Source organism: Gymnodraco acuticeps, unplaced genomic scaffold (assembly GCF_902827175.1).
Source record: "Gymnodraco acuticeps unplaced genomic scaffold, fGymAcu1.1, whole genome shotgun sequence".
Classification (NCBI taxonomy): domain Eukaryota; kingdom Metazoa; phylum Chordata; class Actinopteri; order Perciformes; family Bathydraconidae; genus Gymnodraco; species Gymnodraco acuticeps.
In genome coordinates, this window is record NW_022989862.1 from 205,116 (window position 1) to 210,863 (window position 5,748).

Sequence of the window (5,748 nt, forward strand, 5' to 3'; positions counted from 1 at the left end):
AAAACTAAATACAGTCAATCTAAACTTACATTTAACAACTGGAAGGTCACATCCCTGACATCCACATCTCCGGAGCCTGGACCTTCATCAATCATAGAAGCAGCGAAGCCAGATGAACCCAAAAGCAGCACCTCTGCGGCCGCAGAAACTGTCAAAAGTATAAGTATAAAGTTGTATATATTTACAGACTATTGCAAAAACTAAGAAGCTTATAAACATCAGGTTTAAAACTAAAAGAGCTTTACAAAAAAGTAACACAATTAAAGATGTTTGGAGTTTTATTTGAGTTATTCATTTACATTTTTTGTCAAAGAGATGCTGATTTGAAACCGTTGTTAGGCCTACATACAGTTACGCATTTCCTGTTTCTGCCAGAGAGGGGAGTTTGTCCCAAAGCTTGCTGCTGTATTTACTCCCTCCATCTGACAGGAGGGAGCCTCATGTGTCACTCCACGGAGTTCACTCCGTCACGGAGGGGGAGTGTGTAGGTGTAGGGCGTGGTTTGGGATTGGGCCATACACACGCACTTTTTTTGCCCCCCCCCCCCACTTCTAAAATGAATCCGGCGCGCCTGATAAGTACGTGATGTTAATGAACCTACAGTAATCTGCTGCGCTGATTTACAGGAACTGGAGGTCAGTCGAGTCATCAGGATGTTTATGAGAAGCGTGTGTGTGCTCTCTGTGGGATAAATACAGAGGATTGAGATGCAAAGTAGACTTGTGTCCGGGATAACAGACACCCTAACCAGAATAGATGGCGAAGTGAAATCCACTCAGCACAGGGATGGCTGGAAGTTGTGTGTGTGTGTGTGTGTGTGTGTGTGTGTATGTATGTGTGTGTGTTTGCATGCATACATTTGCTCGTGGGACTAGTTATGTTGGCTTTAAAGCTAATCCCTGCTCTCATTGGACTCTCATCCACTTACCTAACTCACCTGGCGCTCCCCTAAACCTCACATAATGCTATCATGTGTGTGTGAGTCATGTGATACCCTTACGGTAACTACAACTGTAAACCTGGTCACCCCATGGCCTGACTGACACGTCACAGTGGGAGCAGAGCCAATCAGAGGTGTTACAAGACGAGCTTTCCAAGGCTTAGCATGGCGGGAATGTGTGAAGGAGGAGTGAGACGGGTAAAAGGTCTGAGGTTATTACGAGCCAAACTTGTCAGGGTTGAGCGAAGCAGGCAGGACCCAAATGCTGGTTTAACTGAAAAAATACCTTTATTTCAAGGATACAACTAGACATACAGAGCAGAACTCTCCCATGTGAACACATTAAAAAAACAACAAGGATCTCATGCACACAGGACTAATCAAAGAAACAAGAGATAGGTGAGAAGGGAGGAGAAAACACAGGGGCACGAGGTGAACACAATCGGGTAATCAGGCAGGAGGGAACACAGACAGAAAGCAACAGGCAAGACAGGGGTTGAACACTTTTCAAACTAAAACAGGAAACCAAAAAGACAGATCTACACAGGACAAAAATAAAACACAGACAGATCGAAACAAAACTGTTATGTTGACAACTACTTTTGCAGCTCCTTACATTAGACCTTTTTAATTTCAAATGTAGTTTATTAGCCAGCCGAGCGTAGCTAATCGAACTAGCTTTGGCTTGATAGTTGTTCTTTTTTAGATTACAAGTAGGTAAGTAAAAAAGGGGACAATGGACTTAAGAAAATAACTTTATTGTCAGTTAAAAAGCAACAGAAATTCTCCTTTGACAGGGCTCAACATAAAATGATCACTGTACATTTAAAAATGTAAACTAAAAAGCTTTTTAAAAATACAATTGACAAGAAACATTTGGGGAATAAAAGTCTTGTTGTCAAGTCGGACCACATACTTGATTGAAATGCTTTTTATTCAAGATGTAACCTCTATAAAGGTACATTGAATTGGGAAAAGCTGACATGGTATACCTTCATTTCCAAATATTATGCTGAAGACTCAATGGCTAATAAAAGGTCAATAAGATTTAGCAATTGGATGTTTTACACTCACTCCAATGCTTATTTTAAAACACATATTTCTCTATGAATTGTCAAATAAATGATGGAGACAGAAAACCAATTAAGTGCACACCGACCAGACAGCCTGATGTCTGAGACCCACTTTGACCTTGAACTCCCCGCAAAGCTGGTTAAGTGAACAAGCCAAACACACACACGCACGCACGCACGCACGCACACACACACACACACACACACACACACACACAAACACACACACACACACACACACAAACACACACACACACACACACACACACACACACACACACACACACACACACACACACACACACACACACACACACACACACACACACACACATACACACACACACACACACTACGCCTCCCCAAGCAGGTGAGACAGTGTTTAAATCCCCCAGAGCCAAAGAAAACATCTCATCGATCCTAATTTCCAAGCCCTGCTCTGCAGCCAATCAGGAGGCTCCTTGGCAGCTCTACTGATAATAAACAGACGTCTCAGGGATCCACTGAACCAGACTGAAGCTTAGGAGAATCTCCCAGTGTTCTTCAGGTATTAGATGCTGATATGAGCTTCATCCAACGGCAGGTTTTCCAATAGCAGAGGGTAGAAAGTGAGGCAGAGGTTGTCTTGAGGCCTGTTGACTTAAAGGGTGTTGTCTCAAGTTGGGTTGGTGATTTTTTTAATGTTTTGTTTGTGTATTTGACTGTACAGCACTTTGGTCTGGAGGTTTTAAAGTGCTTTATAAATCAAGCTGTATTGTATTGTACCACACTGATAGCAGTGTATGTAGCACAAGTAGAGAAGAGTTGCAATGTTACTACACTGAGTTACACAGCAATGCCTGTCTAAAGGTAGCTAATTTAAGCCAACATTAGCTACCACACTATGTAGCAAGTGAAGCATACCATTAGCTTTAACATATCTGAATTCCTTTTCATAATTTCCAGGAAGGCAATCATTTGAGTGTGGTCTACAAACATTATGCAGAGAACAGAAACATGTTGGTGAAAAGCAATCCATCACATCGTGTCTGGTTGTCTTTATGAAAATGTTACATTGATTATTGAACGATAATACAGATGCAAGTATGGGAACAATTCCAGTATGAAACATTACTGGGGGGGGGGGGGGGGGGGAATCTAGAGAGACTCGAGTCAGCTGCCAAACAGCAATCTGTTCAATGTAAGACTTCACCAAACCAAAATGATAACTTTAATTTCCTCACAATTTAGCGTGCATGCAAAGCAGTATGAAAGCTCACACCCTAGATCAGCGCTTCCCAACCTGTGGGCCGCGGCCCCCTAGTGGCCCGCGAACGCATTGCAAGTGTGCCGCCAAATAATTTGCAAAACATTATGATTTGTGTGGAAACATTTCATTATTAAGATTTTTTTTTGGGGTGAAGTGTCTTATATTTATTTGATTTAATCGTTTATTTGGCAGGAACAATGCATAGTAATGAATACTTAAAACATTCAAATGTTTCAAGCCCAGGGACACAACGACATGCTGACTACAGTGGGGTTTGAACCTGTGCTCCCTGATCACCAACGCACTAATCCACTGCACTAATCCACTGCGCCACACGCCTCCCTAACAACGTGTCACATGTTCTGAATTGACCAATCAGAACTTTATTTAGCCTCCGTATTGTTTATGGTTGAATGTGAGACGCGAACATTTTTTAGATTCTAATGTGGGCCCTGAGTTGAAAAAGGTTGGGAACCGCTGCCCTAGATGAAAAAGCATTGCAACATAATATGAATGTGTCATATTTGGATCAATTTCAACCTAATTTCCATAAAATAATACAGGAGAAATGTTGAAACACAAGTGTTCATCTCATTAAAACCATGATGTGCTGTGAACCATCAGTCAGAAATAACTTTTCTTCAAGCTTGATTGAACTTATTAGTCAAACAGGAATTAAGGTTTTTTGTCATTAATTGAATTTGTATTGTTTTAATTTTTTGCATAGAGTCAGAAAACAACTAAGACAGGATTACAAGTCAGCAAAAAACATTATAATAAATTATTTATACATTTTTGGCCCTACATTGCACTTTGTAATCGAGCCTCATAAACACACACACACACACACACACACACACACACACACACACACACACACACACACACACACACACACACACACACACACACACACACACACACACACACACACACACACACACACACACACACACACACACATCACTTCAGGGGACATTACATTGACTTTCATGCATTTTCTGGAGACTTATCCTAACCTTAACCATAACCAACACATGCCTAACCATAACCCTTACCCTTAACCTTACCCTTACCCTTACCCTAACCCTTAACCTTGCCCTTACCCTTACCCTAACCCTAAACCTAACCAATTCTTCACCCTCAAATTAATGATTGCCCTCATGGGGACCTCCAATTTGTCTCCATAAGGGAGGCGAGTCCCCACACGTGACTGTGTAAACAGACATAGGTCCCCACAAGTATAGTAATGCTAGGCCACACACCACACACACACACACACACACACACACACACACACACACACACACACACACACACACACACACACACACACACACACACACACACACACACACTCTCAATATAGTATAATTACTGCTGGCCAACAAAATGCCCCTTCCAGACCGCATGACATGGCAGGATAGTGGAAAAATAGAGAATTTATGTCACTAGATTTTGTCCTCTCAGGTTGCACCGCTGTTGATTTTCTTTCTGTGGTCGGTGGTGGTATCTGCAGCTCGGAGGGAGAGTTTGATGCTTCTTGTGTTTCTCTAAAGTTGAACTAGAAGCAATTGTACCCAGATTCTTGTGAATTAAAATACCACTAATATCACAAAGTTGAAGTATGTGGGATATACAGTACGATATACTTCATAGTCCTTGTAAGGAAATGTGTTCTGGACACTTTCCTGCAGTTCCACTGAATATAAAAATATATAATAACAAATCATTTTTTGAAATGTTAAGATGCAATTGGGATTGGATGTAAATGTGCCTCAGTGGGTGCTTTGGTTGAATAAGCATTTTTTATTTGTTGTTTGTTATGTATTCATATGTATTACAAAATTATTAAGTACATTTTATAACCTACTGAAAGGTGCATTTAATTATTTTCCATGTTTGACCATGTGTTGTTTCTGAATGAATGTTGATTTAAAGCACCATGTGTGTATATTTTGTGTCACAAATGTGCGGAATAGTTACTACTTTTTTACTAAGAGTTATGTCTAAGTCTTCTTATCATGTCACAGCATGAAATCAAAGCATATTTTAAAAAAAAAACTAACTATTTCTGTAATGATGTGGCAAATTAAGGACAAATTGGATAAAGTCGTATTTTTCACTTGTTGACAGAGAGGCAGGAATAAGATTACAGTGCAGAACAGAACCTGCCTTTGTTCCATATATCAGCAGATGGTATTTAACTTAACTGCAGTAATGCATTCAGATTAAAGTGGCTCCACCCATACATAAGGAATTCATTCCAAGAGTACTTATATAAGATTTTGCTCGGAGTGTTTAAGGGGTTATGTGTGGTTTTTATATAATACCGAGCAGTATTTTCCATGCAGTCATGTTCACCTACACTTTTTCTTCAGCGTGTGGGTTTGACTATAAATATCAATTTTGTCACTTAGATCCAATATTCTCTGTCTATAAATCTCTCTTTCTTCTGGTGACAGCTTCATACCGAAATTGGTAGC